The sequence below is a fragment of the Alosa sapidissima genome, chromosome 15 (assembly GCF_018492685.1).
Source record: "Alosa sapidissima isolate fAloSap1 chromosome 15, fAloSap1.pri, whole genome shotgun sequence".
In the NCBI taxonomy this organism is placed as follows: Eukaryota; Metazoa; Chordata; class Actinopteri; order Clupeiformes; family Clupeidae; genus Alosa; species Alosa sapidissima.
Genome location: NC_055971.1, coordinates 8,561,091 through 8,580,228, shown reverse-complemented (window position 1 = coordinate 8,580,228; position 19,138 = coordinate 8,561,091). Strand labels below are relative to the sequence as shown.

Here is a 19,138-nt window from a genome sequence, read left to right as displayed (position 1 = left end):
CCTCACGATGTGCTTGCAGTAAATGTGACAGCGGACCTAACTTCTCGTCAATAATCTTTGATATGTTAGCAGTAATTTCTGTGATCAGCTCCCGTTGTGCGGGTGCTAGCAAGTTATCTTCGCTAGCCTCACTGTCCTGCTGTGTTGATTCTTCTGGAGTGTTCTGGTTTGCCTTCTTTTTGCATGACATGATATCCGCCTGCCTCAAAAAGTAGGCATTTATACTCATTATATGTTACTACAGAGCTGTAAGAGTCCACAAAACTCTTTCCTTACAGGCAAAAATGATAAATTTAACGAAATAGCGCACCAGCTCAGTGCACAACCTTTCCTCAAGCCGCCATCTTGAAAACCCCCCAAGCTCAATCTTTTAAGATTGAACATTAGTCTGAGGCAGGGATGTCAAAGTCAAATACATTAGAGGGCCAAAAAAACAAATTTGCTACAAGCCGAGGGCCGGACTGGTTCAATGTTTATTAAAACATATTAAAATGACTGCACGTAACCTATTGAACCAAGACGTGTACTGTATTTTTTTAATGATTAAATTATTAATGACTGTGACTGAAGTGCGGGCAAAGTTTGCACAGAAATGTACGATTTTTCCCATCCTCACCGACCTTGTCATAAAACTTGTTTAAATGATCTGATGCGATAGTTATAACTGACGTTTGAAACTCTTATTGATGCCATTTATTTGTTAAACACAAATTTGAACGAACACTTCTTGTCTATGCAAAGTTTCCCTGTAGGTAATCTAGACAGGCTGGGTGCTGGAGAGGACTCTGGACTGCTTCTGAGTGTCGACTGCACAGACGAGAATTGAGGTGTGAGTCAATGAACAGACAGCTCTAAAGTTAACGTTAGTTCACAAACATACTGGGGCAACAAAGCATGTTGTCGTCAAAAAACCTTTTGTAAATACGCTCTGTGGGAATGCTTAGTCCATTGACAATTTATACAGTCTTTGGGTTGTCACGTTTAAGATAAAAAAAACTTCAGCCGAAGCATTAAAAGGCTTGTTGTCGGCTAGCTGAGGCAAAATTGTGAACCCACCCCCCATCAAATTGTCATAATGATATCACAATTATTATTATTTTTATACTATATTGCTATATATGCACTTCAAAACAGTCAATGTTTAAAGTGCTAAGATTGTTCACAAAAGTTTGTGAAAACATGCACATCAGAGTACTGCTTTACTAATGTAAAATATAATTAGGCCTACAATAGTTTAATTGTTTTTGCATTGTTGCATGATGCTTGTATGAGAAATACTTCTCAAAACAACAGCAGTTATATGGGTGCCGTTGTTTTGGGATGTTTCCCTCATGCAAGCATCATACACTGATAGAATATTTATATGCTATTTAATTACATTTAATTTTAATGCCTGAAAGTAAGGATTCAGGAAACACAATACCAGCTTTTGTGAATGGTAAATGGCGGATCAGATCATGCGTAAATCACTGATCTGGAGATGTTCAACTAAGACTAATTAATAGCTTTTGGCTGACTTTGATACTTAATGCCAAACAGTGTTTTATATAGTCTGTGCTCTGTTATGGAAGTTGCATAAATCCACGTCGTTCTATTAAATGTCGTTTCATAAGTAGGCCTAGTATTCCAATAGGTTGAAGCTTAGCTTTGCTACCAAAGTGCACACGCATGCATTGAATAAACGCTCATACCACGACTTAATTCTATGCCTCTATGTTTGATTACACCAAATTAACAAGTAAGCCTATTTCCTACTAATTGCAGAAATGTTTGTTTTCTTTTTCTGTCCGCGGCTCCTTGGAATTGCGCAGCAAATTATCTGAGGATGGCCCGGGAATAATATCACTCTGCAGACCATTGTCCACATTGCGGATCGTTTGACAAATGGTGACCTGCATGCTGCCATATTAAGGCCTTTTTACGGTGTGTTTTAGCCGGGTTTTCGCGTGGAAGGCTCTGTAGAAATCTAGCACCCTCAACTAAGTTAAACTGAAAGAGCGTGCCGTTCACAGACACCAGAATGAGTTCACAGTAACGTTCATCAGGTAGTAATATAGTACGTTCAGTTCACGTCCGCTCAAAATATGAACGAGTTCATGAACTTTCGTTCAATGAACGCGCTCAGGCACAACACTGGGGAGTGGGGTAGCTGAAAGTTGACATTTGCCCTGACTGAATTGATGAATAATGATGAAGTCGAGGCCCACTTGCGGCGCCGCAGTGAGTTCGTGGGCTACCGTTGCATTGTGGGGAATAGAGTATTGGTGCTTGCAAAACAGCAGCCAGCGGCTGTGGCCTGCGGGCCGGTTCTAATACTAATCAAATATCATCCCGGGGGCCGTAGATAATTCATTCGCGGGCCGGATCCGGCCCGCAGGCCTTGACTTTGACATGTCTGCTTTAATATAATTGGGAAGGGTCAAGACTAGGACACAGGTTAACTCCATGAGTTCCAACAAGGAATTTCCTTGGTGATGGCTGAGTGATTGTAGAAGTGCACACCTTAAAAAAACACTGTGCTTGATGTACATGGATTGTGGTCATTCCCGAATTGCCTTTGTCATATCTTGATGCTCCTTTGGTTGATGATTAAACCAAGGAAGCTAACATCTGAGGCATGTTTCTTTAATAATCACTCAGTATAGTGCAGTAACATTGGGGTCATTACTCATGTAATGTATTACACACATTTCACATATTTAAACACACCTTAAACTCCTTAAAACACCTTAAAAAGTTCCTTGCTCTCCAAAGTCTAAACCATGGCAGACAACCTGTTTCTTATGTAAGCGCAAAACTGCCCTGGTTGGATAGCCTCTCACTGGATGACATTGCTGTATTGAATTTCAAGGAGAGGCAGGACAAATTAACATCTTTTAAATTTGACATATTTTTGACAAGAGACCATATGATACTCAAAGCCAATATTTTGTGATTAGCAAAACATCTGTCTCTATGCCTGAGAAAACTGCCTCTGCAGTTTTTTTCCAGCGCACCTCTAATGAATGACACCTAGCTCTGCCACTAAGCTTAAGACAATCCAAACACTTCTCATCTGTTGTCCCCCGTTTGAGAGCACCAGTTCCTTTACAGGGGTGTCCCTCTTCAAAATCCTTCTGAAGACCCAAATGTTCCGAGAGTACCTCCTCTCTTCGTTGAATTTGAGCGAGGAGATGTAACCTCCTCTGTTCGTTGAATTTCAGCGAGAAGATGTAAGCAAGAATACGGGGCTGAGAGACAGAGCAGATGGGTGAGAGTGTAGCCTAGTTGAGGCTACATGAAAACAAGAATTCAGTGATGGAGGTAGGCTATGTGTGACATGCCATGGTGACGATGATGACTTATTAATTGCGATAATATAATGACATGGTAATGATAACATAGTAAGGCTGTGCTGTGATCATAATAAGAAATAGCGCAACTTAAGTTTTCTATATTAATGATTTGCAAACCCCTACAGCAAAAGTCAAATCAACGTTAATTGTTGGTCAGATTGACCAGTTTCCGTCAGAAGATTTTGAGTTATGGTTGGTCTATTAAAGTAGGGCGTCGGAAGTAGTCTGGCTATCACCAGACCAAACTCAATCTTTTAAGATTGAACATTAGTCTGAGGCAGGGATGTCAAAGTCAAATACATTAGAGGGCCAAAAAAACAAATTTGCTACAAGCCGAGGGCCGGACTGGTTCAATGTTTATTAAAACATATTAAAATGACTGCACGTAACCTATTGAACCAAGACGTGTACTGTATTTTTTTTAATGATTAAATGATTAATGACTGACTGATGTGCGGGCAAAGTTTGCACAGAAATGTACGATTTTTCCCATCCTCACCGACCTTGTCATAAAACTTGTTTAAATTATCTGATGCCTCCTTGCATGCGTTGTCGTCTACATCAGCCTTTCTCAAACTTCTTTGACCTGAGGCCCAGTCAAGGCATACTTTGGGGTCACCTACATGAACCCCTCCCACCCCCCATCAAATTATCATAATGATATCACAATTATTATTATTTTTATACTATATTGCTATATATGCACTTCAAAACAGTCAATGTTTAAAGTGCTAAGATTGTTCACAAAAGTTTGTGAAAACATGCACATCAGAGTACTGCTTTACTAATGTAAAATATAATTAGGCCTACAATAGTTTAATTGTTTTTGCATTGTTGCATGATGCTTGTATGAGGAATACTTCTCAAAACAACAGCAGTTATGGTGCCGTTGTTTTGGGATGTTTCCCTCATGCAAGCATCATACACTGATAGAATATTTATATGCTATTTAATTACATTTAATTTTAATGCCTGAAAGTAAGGATTCAGGAAACACAATACCAGCTTTTGTGAATGGTAAATGGCGGATCAGATCATGCGTAAATCACTGATCTGGAGATGTTCAACTAAGACTAATTAATAGCTTTTGGCTGACTTTGATACTTAATGCCAAACAGTGTTTTATATAGTCTGTGCTCTGTTATGGAAGTTGCATAAATCCACGTCGTTCTATTAAATGTCGTTTCATAAGTAGGCCTAGTATTCCAATAGGTTGAAGCTTAGCTTTGCTACCAAAGTGCACACGCATGCATTGAATAAACGCTCATACCACGACTTAATTCTATGCCTCTATGTTTGATGACACCAAATTAACAAGTAAGCCTATTTCCTACTAATTGCAGAAATGTTTGTTTTCTTTTTCTGTCCGCGGCTCCTTGGAATTGCGCGGCAAATTATCTGAGGATGGCCCGGGAATAATATCACTCTGCAGACCATTGTCCACATTGCGGATCGTTTGACAAATGGTGACCTGCATGCTGCCATATTAAGGCCTTTTTACGGTGTGTTTTAGCCGGGTTTTCGCGTGGAAGGCTCTGTAGAAATCTAGCACCCTCAACTAAGTTAAACTGAAAGAGCGTGCCGTTCACAGACACCAGAATGAGTTCACAGTAACGTTCATCAGGTAGTAATATAGTACGTTCAGTTCACGTTCGCTCAAAATATGAACGAGTTCATGAACTTTCGTTCAATGAACGCGCTCAGGCACAACACTGGGGAGTGGGGTAGCTGAAAGTTGACATTTGCCCTGACTGAATTGATGAATAATGATGAAGTCGAGGCCCACTTGCGGCGCCGCAGTGAGTTCGTGGGCTACCGTTGCATTGTGGGGAATAGAGTATTGGTGCTTGCAAAACAGCAGCCAGCGGCTGTGGCCTGCGGGCCGGTTCTAATACTAATCAAATATCATCCCGGGGGCCGTAGATAATTCATTCGCGGGCCGGATCCGGCCCGCAGGCCTTGACTTTGACATGTCTGCTTTAATATAATTGGGAAGGGTCAAGACTAGGACACAGGTTAACTCCATGAGTTCCAACAAGGAATTTCCTTGGTGATGGCTGAGTGATTGTAGAAGTGCACACCTTAAAAAAACACTGTGCTTGATGTACATGGATTGTGGTCATTCCCGAATTGCCTTTGTCATATCTTGATGCTCCTTTGGTTGATGATTAAACCAAGGAAGCTAACATCTGAGGCATGTTTCTTTAATAATCACTCAGTATAGTGCAGTAACATTGGGGTCATTACTCATGTAATGTATTACACACATTTCACATATTTAAACACACCTTAAACTCCTTAAAACACCTTAAAAAGTTCCTTGCTCTCCAAAGTCTAAACCATGGCAGACAACCTGTTTCTTATGTAAGCGCAAAACTGCCCTGGTTGGATAGCCTCTCACTGGATGACATTGCTGTATTGAATTTCAAGGAGAGGCAGGACAAATTAACATCTTTTAAATTTGACATATTTTTGACAAGAGACCATATGATACTCAAAGCCAATATTTTGTGATTAGCAAAACATCTGTCTCTATGCCTGAGAAAACTGCCTCTGCAGTTTTTTTCCAGCGCACCTCTAATGAATGACACCTAGCTCTGCCACTAAGCTTAAGACAATCCAAACACTTCTCATCTGTTGTCCCCCGTTTGAGAGCACCAGTTCCTTTACAGGGGTGTCCCTCTTCAAAATCCTTCTGAAGACCCAAATGTTCCGAGAGTACCTCCTCTCTTCGTTGAATTTGAGCGAGGAGATGTAACCTCCTCTGTTCGTTGAATTTCAGCGAGAAGATGTAAGCAAGAATACGGGGCTGAGAGACAGAGCAGATGGGTGAGAGTGTAGCCTAGTTGAGGCTACATGAAAACAAGAATTCAGTGATGGAGGTAGGCTATGTGTGACATGCCATGGTGACGATGATGACTTATTAATTGCGATAATATAATGACATGGTAATGATAACATAGTAAGGCTGTGCTGTGATCATAATAAGAAATAGCGCAACTTAAGTTTTCTATATTAATGATTTGCAAACCCCTACAGCAAAAGTCAAATCAACGTTAATTGTTGGTCAGATTGACCAGTTTCCGTCAGAAGATTTTGAGTTATGGTTGGTCTATTAAAGTAGGGCGTCGGAAGTAGTCTGGCTATCACCAGACCAAACTCAATCTTTTAAGATTGAACATTAGTCTGAGGCAGGGATGTCAAAGTCAAATACATTAGAGGGCCAAAAAAACAAATTTGCTACAAGCCGAGGGCCGGACTGGTTCAATGTTTATTAAAACATATTAAAATGACTGCACGTAACCTATTGAACCAAGACGTGTACTGTATTTTTTTTAATGATTAAATGATTAATGACTGACTGATGTGCGGGCAAAGTTTGCACAGAAATGTACGATTTTTCCCATCCTCACCGACCTTGTCATAAAACTTGTTTAAATTATCTGATGCCTCCTTGCATGCGTTGTCGTCTACATCAGCCTTTCTCAAACTTCTTTGACCTGAGGCCCAGTCAAGGCATACTTTGGGGTCACCTACATGAACCCCTCCCACCCCCCATCAAATTATCATAATGATATCACAATTATTATTATTTTTATACTATATTGCTATATATGCACTTCAAAACAGTCAATGTTTAAAGTGCTAAGATTGTTCACAAAAGTTTGTGAAAACATGCACATCAGAGTACTGCTTTACTAATGTAAAATATAATTAGGCCTACAATAGTTTAATTGTTTTTGCATTGTTGCATGATGCTTGTATGAGGAATACTTCTCAAAACAACAGCAGTTATGGTGCCGTTGTTTTGGGATGTTTCCCTCATGCAAGCATCATACACTGATAGAATATTTATATGCTATTTAATTACATTTAATTTTAATGCCTGAAAGTAAGGATTCAGGAAACACAATACCAGCTTTTGTGAATGGTAAATGGCGGATCAGATCATGCGTAAATCACTGATCTGGAGATGTTCAACTAAGACTAATTAATAGCTTTTGGCTGACTTTGATACTTAATGCCAAACAGTGTTTTATATAGTCTGTGCTCTGTTATGGAAGTTGCATAAATCCACGTCGTTCTATTAAATGTCGTTTCATAAGTAGGCCTAGTATTCCAATAGGTTGAAGCTTAGCTTTGCTACCAAAGTGCACACGCATGCATTGAATAAACGCTCATACCACGACTTAATTCTATGCCTCTATGTTTGATGACACCAAATTAACAAGTAAGCCTATTTCCTACTAATTGCAGAAATGTTTGTTTTCTTTTTCTGTCCGCGGCTCCTTGGAATTGCGCGGCAAATTATCTGAGGATGGCCCGGGAATAATATCACTCTGCAGACCATTGTCCACATTGCGGATCGTTTGACAAATGGTGACCTGCATGCTGCCATATTAAGGCCTTTTTACGGTGTGTTTTAGCCGGGTTTTCGCGTGGAAGGCTCTGTAGAAATCTAGCACCCTCAACTAAGTTAAACTGAAAGAGCGTGCCGTTCACAGACACCAGAATGAGTTCACAGTAACGTTCATCAGGTAGTAATATAGTACGTTCAGTTCACGTTCGCTCAAAATATGAACGAGTTCATGAACTTTCGTTCAATGAACGCGCTCAGGCACAACACTGGGGAGTGGGGTAGCTGAAAGTTGACATTTGCCCTGACTGAATTGATGAATAATGATGAAGTCGAGGCCCACTTGCGGCGCCGCAGTGAGTTCGTGGGCTACCGTTGCATTGTGGGGAATAGAGTATTGGTGCTTGCAAAACAGCAGCCAGCGGCTGTGGCCTGCGGGCCGGTTCTAATACTAATCAAATATCATCCCGGGGGCCGTAGATAATTCATTCGCGGGCCGGATCCGGCCCGCAGGCCTTGACTTTGACATGTCTGCTTTAATATAATTGGGAAGGGTCAAGACTAGGACACAGGTTAACTCCATGAGTTCCAACAAGGAATTTCCTTGGTGATGGCTGAATGATTGTAGAAGTGCACACCTTAAAAAAACACTGTGCTTGATGTACATGGATTGTGGTCATTCCCGAATTGCCTTTGTCATATCTTGATGCTCCTTTGGTTGATGATTAAACCAAGGAAGCTAACATCTGAGGCATGTTTCTTTAATAATCACTCAGTATAGTGCAGTAACATTGGGGTCATTACTCATGTAATGTATTACACACATTTCACATATTTAAACACACCTTAAACTCCTTAAAACACCTTAAAAAGTTCCTTGCTCTCCAAAGTCTAAACCATGGCAGGTAGACAACCTGTTTCTTATGTAAGCGCAAAACTGCCCTGGTTGGATAGCCTCTCACTGGATGACATTGCTGTATTGAATTTCAAGGAGAGGCAGGACAAATTAACATCTTTTAAATTTGACATATTTTTGACAAGAGACCATATGATACTCAAAGCCAATATTTTGTGATTAGCAAAACATCTGTCTCTATGCCTGAGAAAACTGCCTCTGCAGTTTTTTTTCAGCGCACCTCTAATGAATGACACCTAGCTCTGCCACTAAGCTTAAGACAATCCAAACACTTCTCATCTGTTGTCCCCCGTTTGAGAGCACCAGTTCCTTTACAGGGGTGTCCCTCTTCAAAATCCTTCTGAAGACCCAAATGTTCCGAGAGTACCTCCTCTCTTCGTTGAATTTGAGCGAGGAGATGTAACCTCCTCTGTTCATTGAATTTCAGCGAGAAGATGTAAGCAAGAATACGGGGCTGAGAGACAGAGCAGATGGGTGAGAGTGTAGCCTAGTTGAGGCTACATGAAAACAAGAATTCAGTGATGGAGGTAGGCTATGTGTGACATGCCATGGTGACGATGATGACTTATTAATTGCGATAATATAATGACATGGTAATGATAACATAGTAAGGCTGTGCTGTGATCATAATAAGAAATAGCGCAACTTAAGTTTTCTATATTAATGATTTGCAAACCCCTACAGCAAAAGTCAAATCAACGTTAATTGTTGGTCAGATTGATCAGTTTCCGTCAGAAGATTTTGAGTTATGGTTGGTCTATTAAAGTAGGGCGTCGGAAGTAGTCTGGCTATCACCAGACCAAACTCAATCTTTTAAGATTGAACATTAGTCTGAGGCAGGGATGTCAAAGTCAAATACATTAGAGGGCCAAAAAAACAAATTTGCTACAAGCCGAGGGCCGGACTGGTTCAATGTTTATTAAAACATATTAAAATGACTGCACGTAACCTATTGAACCAAGACGTGTACTGTATTTTTTTTAATGATTAAATGATTAATGACTGACTGATGTGCGGGCAAAGTTTGCACAGAAATGTACGATTTTTCCCATCCTCACCGACCTTGTCATAAAACTTGTTTAAATTATCTGATGCCTCCTTGCATGCGTTGTCGTCTACATCAGCCTTTCTCAAACTTCTTTGACCTGAGGCCCAGTCAAGGCATACTTTGGGGTCACCTACATGAACCCCTCCCACCCCCCATCAAATTATCATAATGATATCACAATTATTATTATTTTTATACTATATTGCTATATATGCACTTCAAAACAGTCAATGTTTAAAGTGCTAAGATTGTTCACAAAAGTTTGTGAAAACATGCACATCAGAGTACTGCTTTACTAATGTAAAATATAATTAGGCCTACAATAGTTTAATTGTTTTTGCATTGTTGCATGATGCTTGTATGAGGAATACTTCTCAAAACAACAGCAGTTATAGTGCCGTTGTTTTGGGATGTTTCCCTCATGCAAGCATCATACACTGATAGAATATTTATATGCTATTTAATTACATTTAATTTTAATGCCTGAAAGTAAGGATTCAGGAAACACAATACCAGCTTTTGTGAATGGTAAATGGCGGATCAGATCATGCGAAATTACTGATCTGGAGATGTTCAACTAAGACTAATTAATAGCTTATGGCTGACTTTGATACTTAATGCCAAACAGTGTTTTATATAGTCTGTGCTCTGTTATGGAAGTTGCAGATCACATAATAACTTCAAATTATATCAAAATATATAATTCAAAATCCTTAACCACACAATCACTGAAGTTAAATTAAAATTATTGTTTTGTCTTTCAACACAAAAGTAGCCTACTAATTTTATATCAGTCAGTAGGAGCCATAGGCCTACTAGGCTAGTCTAACTGTATGGAGCAATAGCAAATGGTTGACAAGCTAAGCTGTGATGGCAAGCAAAGGAAAAGGAAGAAAACATGATGGATCAAAAACATTCATAAACATGACTCCAAACTGGAAGTATTACAAAGAGAAGTGTGTAGAATATGTCAAGCAGAAACTGAAGTTGGTGACAATTAGCCCAGCACAAGTGGCTGAAGCGTCAATGGCACCTGAAAGCAACAAACGACGCAAAACAGTATGTTCAATATACAAAATGTGAAATTGGCCTACGCTATTATATTTTAATGGCAGTCATAATGGTGGAACTTGGAGAGCCAATTGTTTTCTGAGGTGGTACTTATTGTGAAAAGTTTGAGAACCACTGCACTATATAAAAATATTTACTTTACGTTATTTTACTTTACACAGTAGGTTACACTATTCAGTGGCCACAAGGGAGAGGTGAGAAGGAATCCAGTAAGGCATTAGCTGGAAGTGAACCTGTTAATAGATGAACTACTAATTATTAGCCAAGTAGGTCTATGACACTTACTCGAAGCAGGCTTGTGGAAAATTCCAGAATTGAATTAAGTATAGCAGACATCCCAAGTCTCCCGGAAGTTCCGGGAGTCTCCAGCATGTTGATAGCGTCTCCCTGACGCCCGCAAATTAGATAAAATCTCCCGGAATCTAGAGCGAGCGATCAAGAGCGCGCACGCGAGAGGGAGACCTAAAATCGCGTGTGCTTCTGAGTGTAGCGCGCACACGACAGGCGAGAGAGAGAGAGGGGTGGCGCGTGTGTCTGAGCGCATCCAAGACATAGAGCATCCTGATTGGCCTGTTTCGCTAAATCAACCAATCAGTTTTCAGTGTAGGCGGGCTTTTAATCTCTTTTCTCCCGAACGAAATCAGTTCAGTGTATCTAGGAACAGGAGAGTCACGGCAGTCAGTGCAGAGTCACCCCCAAAAAAGGAACATGTAAGACCCATTTCAAAGTGTACCCTTGTTTATAAGAGTAAAAAATAATGATAGGCCTAGTCTTGCACGATGCACTGTTTGTAACAGTGTTAGCATAGCCCATGTGGGTTAAATGATTGCAAAAACATGTTGAGGTGAGTTTAACTAGTGTCAATTCATGTGCATATTATTCAGGCCTATACTAGATGGCTAGTTGCCAAGGCTACAAGACCAAACTGCAAGATCTACATATTTTATTTTCACAATTACTATCTATAGGCCTTCCCTATTTGGTGTACTGACTATACATTATTGAACAAACATATTAATCTGTATTTCAGTATCTAATTAGGTTAAAGTTTTTTTTTTTTTTAGTATTGTTATTTTTTAACTAGAAAATGTAATTTCGAGGAAATTACCAGTGCATGAAAATATAAACATACTGTATATTAACATAAAATGCAAAACAAACTTTTATTTGATAACAATTGGCAGAAGTCATAGTTGATAACAACTGACAGTTGAAATGGCTGAACAGTTAAATAGTTGAGTAGTTTAAATAGTTAAATTATTTAATAGTGAATTATTGTAGTGAGGACATTTATTTTGAAACAGTTGTGGGCAGAGGAAATAGTTGAACAGGGTCTGAGCCAGATTGTATGTTTAAAGCCTGAGACAGAGTATATAGTTTAAAAGTTAAATATAGATACAGTAGTGTAATGGATGTTGATAGGCAGATTGTTTAATGGATGTTGATGGGATAGTTTAATGGGTAGATGAGTGAATGGTTTGAAGAGGATGAATGGATAGAAAGTTGGATGGAATGTGCCTTATATCCTTGTAGAATGGAGATACACAGAGAGAGTTGGCCTAATTGAGCAGAAAGCAGTTGATACAGGTGCAATCAGTTTAACTAGCTTTTTGATGGGACCTAGTAGAGCAGCTGGAAGTTGATACAGGTGCAAATCAAGTTAATTAGCCCATTATGATGTCATAGTCCCCATACAAAGTCTATGGGGAAAAATAAGCTTGTTTTTTATTAATATCTCAAAAAGTATAAAGTTTACAAAAGTGAAAAATACATTCCTCAAGTCTCCTTTTCAAGACCTACGCAGGGCTGCCAACTTTTCAAAAAACCTTGGAGTGAGATTTGGTGGGGCCAACCAAAATTTTGCTGCGGAAATTTTTGTTTGGCTCGTTCAGCATTATACCATACAGTAAAAAAAAAGTACATTGGTTCTCAGGTGTAGGGACCAGGGTCCCAGAGTTAAATTAACATTGGTATCAAAGGGATCTAGCCTAATGCTAGGACCATGGGCGATGGAGGCATTCTGAAAGTGGGTGGGACATTTCAGTGGGGGGTATGGGGGTCCTCCCCCAGAATTTTTTTTTTTTGACTAGATGCAATTTCCTGAATTCTGGTACATTTTACCAGGTTATTTAGATACTTCTATATAACAAAATAAAGCTAGCCTACGAAATTAATAAAAAGTAAATCACGCATAATTTAAAAATAACTCAATATATAGGCTACTTGGCTACGCAATAAGGTTTCCATTACAGCACTGCGGACGTTCAATGAACGCATGAAAGCGGATAAAGTAAATTAAATATCAAACTAAAGCGAAAATGTCATGCTTTTGAAGGCCTACCATTGTGCAGTCTAGCTGTGGTTAGTGACGTGATGCTGTTAATGGGGAGTTTTACATAAACCTATAGGTTATTATTTATTTGGCGTACAAACAGCACTGGTATTTCGCACGGCAATAGTGGGGGGGTCCAAACTAACAATTTTAAAAAGTGGGTGGGTGTTTTGTAAGAATTTAAGAAATGTTTGGATATTTTAACTTTTAAATGCATCAATCTGGTGCACTTTTAAAAATAAATTCAGAGGTCAGACTTGCTTATTTTTATGGAAATATTTGTGCTGTAGGGCCTAGCCTAAGCTATTTTGCACTTCAGAATTATACGTAACCATGCATACACAGGTGGAATAGTTATGGTGATATTGCAATAAGTTCACAACCACAGAAACATATGGTCCATTTCACAGTTCAGAAATGTTCAGCACTCCATGAAATTATGCAGAAGTGGTCACCTGTGTTTTTCAGCTAGTTCATTTAAGATAATATATTGGTCATTGTAATGACCATAGCCTACAGGCTATTCTTTTTTCAGGATGTACCCATATCTGCATGATGTGAATGTTTGCATATGGCTTATGTCAGGCTTTATATCAATATTTGTGTCTCCTTATTTGATTTTCTTTATATTTTTGCATTAATGTCACTAGAAAGCATGGCAATATAAATATATTCATTTATCTGTGTAAGTGGGATTGGCTGGAACCTGACAATATAAGAACCATGATAGTGGGATAATCTACTGAGCAATTTACAAAAATGTATGTAGGCCTACTGACAAATAGTTTACATTAGAATACATTATAATTTCGCCCCAATGAGGCTATGTAGAAATGTGTTGCAATTTCAAAAACAGAGGCATGCTTTATATCCTCGTATTCGGTACAGTTTGCTGTTTATTGTGATATTAGGTTTGCCACATGTTGTGTGAAGGGTTAGTGAGATATTACAACCGAGAGTAATGGGTGTGCACTGTGTGCAAAATGCAAATATGATTAGCCTAAATTGCACGTCGGTTCAATGATAATTTTCTCGCGAACCATTTATCACAGCAACTTGGCGCTAATATCATTGGAAAGCTTAGATTCCGCTCGTTCACATGATGTGTGATATCATGTATAGGTTTAGTTTAGTTGAACCTCATCTGCCAGGTATTTGACCTACCACGTTGACACTTCAGCGTGAAAAATACTCAAAGCCTACCTGAAGCCGGGGGAATGCGCCTGGGATGGCTTTTGAAGTAGCATCGCAAATGAGAGAAAATTTAGAAAATTCCACAGACAGGGGGTGCTCTTGAACCCTCTCACCGTCTCTGAAAGCATAACCGTGGCTCAACAGGTAGATCTATAGGCTAAACTCATTTTTCAGGCATCTGACCGACCGGGTTGACACTTCAGCGTGAGAAATCGTGGGTGTGGCGTGTGAGTGTGTGAAACTAATCAAATGCGTGTGTCTCACGGCCAATGCGTGAGAGTTGGCAGCTATGCCTACGTTACAAAGTCTGAACGAAGTTTCTACGTTAAACGGTTGAAGCTGAATTAGACGCAGAAATTTGGTGGGAAGAATAATAATAATAAGAAGATAACAGAACAGTGCATTTTCATGCACTGTAATTAATTAATTAACTTTTTTGGGGGGGGGGTTGTGATACCTCCCTGAAAAGGCTTTTTGCAGGTTGGGATGTCTGGTGTAGTGTATATATACTCTTTTGATCCCGTGAGGGAAATTTGGTCTCTGCATTTATCCCAAACCGTGAATAAGTGAAACACACACTAATCCCGGCACAGTGAGCTGCCTGCAACAACAGCGGCGCTCGGGGAGCAGTGAGAGGTTAGGTGCCTTACTCAGCCGTCCCTACTGGTCGGGGTTTGAACCGGCAATTCTCTGGTAACAAGTCCGAAACGCTAACCAGTAGGCCACGGCTGCCCCCAATTAAAACTGGCTCTTAAATTTCAATTTAATTCTTGAATTTCACTTGCATTTCAATTGAGGTAGCCAACAGGAAGCAGAATTGCAATTCGAATTGTGCACAACCCTGACTTGAAGAATCTATGGTAGTTTGACATTAATTTAACATTTAGGGTGTCAATATTAGGGTTTCACGCAGTGATTAATGACATGTTAAAGTGGCACTTGTTACAGTGCTTAATTGACCTGTTTTAAGTGTTTTCTCCAGACAAACACAGCAGCAGGTTTTTAGAAAAGAGGCTGGTCAGGTCAGGGGATTCAAGGAGATACGTCTATCTCAGCTGCAGCGCATTGGAATGCAGTTACATTGTGCGCATGCGCCACTCAAAACTCTTGATTTTGGGAACGTGTTGTGCCTAGTAGTAAGAAGTGAGTAGCAATGTCGTGCCGCATCCTGATGCCTTGCACATCTTCCTGCAACTAATGTCAATATCTGATATAATAATGGGAAACGCGAAATGACGGGAGATGCACCGCTGAAGGATTTGCCAATTTACCATTGTCGCGGCGGGTATCTATCTCATTTAACGTTAATGCAGTGACCACCTCTGAAGCCAGCTCTGGGCGCCTCCCACTCAAAATTTGTACCCTTTTTCATTAATATATTTGTCACTGCAGTTACCAAGCAGTTGGCCAGCTGAACTGTCTGGCTTTATATCATCATCGTCATCAACTTATACTATCAAGTTTCGACCTGTTTTGCGTAGTCCAAGGAACAGTTATAACGTTACAATAGGTAAGTCTGTTTTAACTTAACGTTACTATTTTTCCTTCACCCATGTTAACGTTAGATTCCCTTGGTTCGTGTTAAACGTGAACGTTTTTCAAATGGAGAGCTTTAGTCTGTAGCGTTTCAACAAATTATAAGGTAGTGGAAAGTTGCCAGTAACATTAACGTTAACTGCAATAACTTCGCGTTTTCAAAGCCATACTATTATTGTGCTGCTTGTGAGAATAACGGTTAGCTGACTAGGTTAGCTATCACCAGCTAACCTTAGCTAGAACCAACTAACGTTAACATTGCAGAACGTTACGTTAACTAGATAGAATTCTAGAGTGCTAGAAACTAGAAACACATACAAGCAGGTTAAATAACTTAATGTTAGCTGTCACGGTTTTAACCAATGGATATAACGTTCACGTTACAGGGCAGACAATCTATTGTGATATAACGTTACGTTCACACTAACATTAGTCATAGCCTATGCATTAGTTTTTTTTATTTTTTTATGTTAACCCTCCACATTTTCATGGCATCTAACGTTACATGCCAATTTAATGTAACTTAGCTTTCCAGATGTAAAATGTGCATGAGGACACGTCGCCTTTCACGGTAACGCTAACGTTTGGCTAACGGTACCTGAAGTGAACATGAAGTGGAGGAACACCAATTTGCAGATTTGCCCAAAGCGTTAAGTTGCTTGCTGTCGATTTAATTCGACTGCCCTGTCCAACCGTGTTTGTTTTTGTACTGTCAAGGGTACATGTTACTAACTGTGGTTAGCCGAGCATTATGTTCGACGTTAGGTTAGTTTGTTTTGGTAACGTTAAGGTTAACATCCTCTATTAACGTTATTTTATACGGTCGTTATGTTAACGTTAGCGTTATTTGGTAACGTTGCAAGTTAACTTTCGCAGGCATTGCGAAAGCTGTCAATGAGGTTGACGCAATATTCTGAGGAGTGTCTGGGTTGTATTGGGATTGTTCATGATGCCTTGTTTTTTCCCAGTAAATTAGCTGCTATAGAACTATGAAATTAAAAACCCCATTGTTTTTTTTTGTTCATGTGACGTCACGGCAGTGATTGATTTAACACAGCACGCCAAATATTCTTTCTCATCATCTACTGTCTCTAACTTCAGTGAAAGAATCAATAGTTGCAGCTTATGTAGCCTACTGTGGGACTGCACTGATCTGATCCTGGGCTGTGGCAGTGTTTTTCATTTGGATCGTTAGCATTGTTTGCTGTTAAATGTGCATTTAAGCAGTTATAGCCTAATGTATTCAAGACAAAGGGAAATATGCATTGTGGCATGCATCCCGTCATGTCTCATGTAGTCATTGATAACAAACACGGAGCCAGAAAGTAGTAAAACGTTTTGCTCAGTGATTTACCTCACATAATTAAAACGCATAGTACAGTATGTTTGGCATAATATTAACAGCCACCAGAGTACAAGCAATATGAGCACAAATGGGTGTCATCGTATATGTCAGCAGTTTAATAACTTGACCGAGTCTATCTAAACATGGCATCACATAGCATATTGACATTTCAAGGACTTGTAAGGACTTAACATGTGGGTATCTTTGTTGTATCCATCGTTGAGTTTCCTGAATGTTTTTAGAGTTTCTGTTTGGCCTGTTTTGGGTAATTCAACCAACTTGATGATGGATTTTGTTGAGTTGCCCATGGCAAACTAAATCTATGTCATTGCAGCATATAATGTTATAACAGTTTTGTTTTAAATGTTGTTTTGAGCTGAGAGATGTGGGAATCTTTTTTGAATAACTTCAAAAGTTGTGTCACTGAGCTATTTGTCCAACATCCAAACATCTAGTATCATCCAAACATCTAGAGCCACAGTAATTTACCTTTATGATGTATTAAGTATAAGTGTATATATATACTCTTTTGATCCTGTGAGGGAAATTTGGTCTCTGCATTTATCCCAATCCGAGAATTAGTGAAACGCACACAGTGAGGTGAAGCACACACTAATCCCGGCGCAGTGAGCTGCCTGCATCAACAGCGGCGCTCGGGGAGCAGTGAGGGGTTAGGTGCCTTTCTCAAGGGCACTTCAGCCGTGCCTACTGGTCAGGGTTCGAACTGGCAACCCTCCAGTTACAGGTCCGAAGTGCTAACCAGTAGGCCACGGCTGCCAAGTGGCTAGTACGCTGCCCAGGAATTTCTGTTGTCTGGGAAACATGGACTTTATTTAGGCTAGTTTTCTCTTTCAGGTTGTTTATTGCATGATTCTTTGTGCAAATGCTGAACAAGAACAGAAACGGATCATATATTGAAGGATTTATTCAATAAATGATCGCTGTAGCCAGGGCCGCACTTACAAAGCTAATCTGTCACTCTGGAATGTAATGAGGTGTGTGCATCAGAGCTGATGTTTTAAATTGAGGCCGGGCTCTGCAGACCTGGCATTGGTCTCACACTTTGTGTGGCACGTTTGCAAGGTGTCTTGATTTCCTTTGGTTTTTATGTCAAAAGCACAAGTCGCACCAGAGCCGGCCATCTCAAATGCTCTAGAGCAGTGTTTCCGAAAGTGCGGGCCGCCAAGGCATTGCAGGTGGGCCGTGAGAGGTAACCTAAATTACTTTATTAAAATCAGTCCTGCCGCTCCCACCACGTGCATCATGCACATGCACCAAGGGACTGAGGGGGCAAAATGTAGACAATAAATAGAAGTAGCTTTTCTGCAAACTGCGTTTCACTTTTCCTTGAACGTATACAATGTTAAAATGCAACAGCACCATTTTGCATGCAAGTATGATACCTTTTGGGTCCTCTCAATCTCCACCATGCAGCAGATCTAACTTGAAAGTAAGGCTACTTAACTGCACTTTTGTGAGCGCTTCTTGAGCATGCACGAGTGAGATAAAGAGTGGCAGGTTCCAGCTGGCTTGTTATTATTGATACCAATAGGTGACCCACAGAAGATTTTCAGAAGTGAAATTGAAGCGAAAAAGCAGAAGTGAAATTGAAGCAAAAAAAGCGTTTATTTGATTATTTATTTTTCTGGGCACCCCTTCTGCCGGGCCCGGTGCGGTTGCTCCCGTTGCAACCCCTCCAGAATCGGCCCTGAAAATTGGGCCTCAACAGCTTTAAGTTTGGGAACCTCTGCTCTAGAGCATTTGAGATGCACGGCTCTGGCATAACTTGTTGCCTAACCTGTTGGAGCCAAAATAAGTTAGCAGTTTGAGACTGGCCATAGTTGGTTATTCAGACTGACGTCAAGTTTATATGGATTGACTTTGCTTGTCAATATCAATTCAGAGCTGTTTGTAAAGTTGGGACTTTGCATCCCCTCTGCCATGTTTCTGCTACTCTCAGCTGGATAGAGATTTTAGTGTTCAACAGCAGTAACAACAACCTGT

At 40.0% G+C, this 19,138-nt stretch overlaps 1 protein-coding gene across 9 annotated transcripts in view; it reads left to right on the top strand.

The window, feature by feature from the left end:
* Window positions 1-15,362: 15,362 nt before the first annotated feature.
* The window catches only part of st3gal4 (ST3 beta-galactoside alpha-2,3-sialyltransferase 4), a 61,415-nt gene continuing 57,639 nt past the window's right edge, over window positions 15,363-19,138 (top strand). For 4 of the 9 annotated variants that reach the window (XM_042063797.1, XM_042063803.1, XM_042063798.1 and 1 more), the window contains exon 1: window positions 15,368-15,763. The gene's annotated coding sequence lies outside the window, so the exon portion shown is untranslated. Of the gene's footprint in view, window positions 15,764-19,138 lie in introns of all 9 variants that reach the window. The other 5 variants (XM_042063795.1, XM_042063802.1, XM_042063796.1 and 2 more) reach the window with 5 other exon arrangements.